Source organism: Rhincodon typus, chromosome 27 (genome assembly GCF_021869965.1).
Source record: "Rhincodon typus isolate 14 chromosome 27, sRhiTyp1.1, whole genome shotgun sequence".
NCBI lineage: Eukaryota > Metazoa > Chordata > Chondrichthyes > Orectolobiformes > Rhincodontidae > Rhincodon > Rhincodon typus.
The window spans coordinates 39,946,239-39,947,053 of NC_063358.1; positions in this window are offsets into that span (position 1 = coordinate 39,946,239).

Consider the following 815-nt stretch of genomic DNA (forward strand, 5'->3'; position numbering starts at 1 on the left):
CAATTACTGATAACATTCCTCAGTGTCCATGATACTGCCTACTTTAGTGTCATCCACAAACTTACTAATCATGCCCTGTACATTCTCATCCAAATCATTGATATAGATAACAAACAGCAATGGGCCCAGCACTGATCCCTGAGGCACACCACTAGTCACAGGCCTCCAGTCCAACAAACATCCTTCCACTATTACTCTCTCCTTCCTACCATCAGGCCAATTGTGTATCCAATTTGTCGGTACTCCCTGGATTCCATGTGAACTAACATTCCAGAGAAGCTGACCATGTGGAATCTTATCAAAGGCCTTACTGAAATCCATTTGGACTACGTCTACTGCCCTGCCCTCATCAACCTTCATAGTCACTTCATCAAAGAACTCTAGCAAATTTGTGAGGCGTGCCCTCCCATGCACAAAGCCATGCTGACTACTTCTAATCAAACCCTGTCTTTCCGAATGCATGTATATCTTATCCTTCAGAATCTTCTCAAGTAACTTACCTGCCACACATGTTAAGCTTACTGGTCTAATTCCTAGGTTTTTCTCTGTAGCCTTTCTTGTATAAGGGCACAACATTCGCCACTCTCCAGTCTTCCGGGACCTTACCTGTGGCTAACGATGATGCAAATATATCAGCCAGGGCCCCCACAATTTCTAACAAACCGAAAGAACTGCAGATGCTCTAAATCAGGAACAAAAACAAAGTTGCTGAAAAAGCTCAGCAGGTCTGGCAGCATCTGTGAAGGAAAAAACAGAGTTAACGTTTCGGATCCGGTGACCCTTCCTCAGAGCTGAGTTCTGAACAAGCTCTGAGG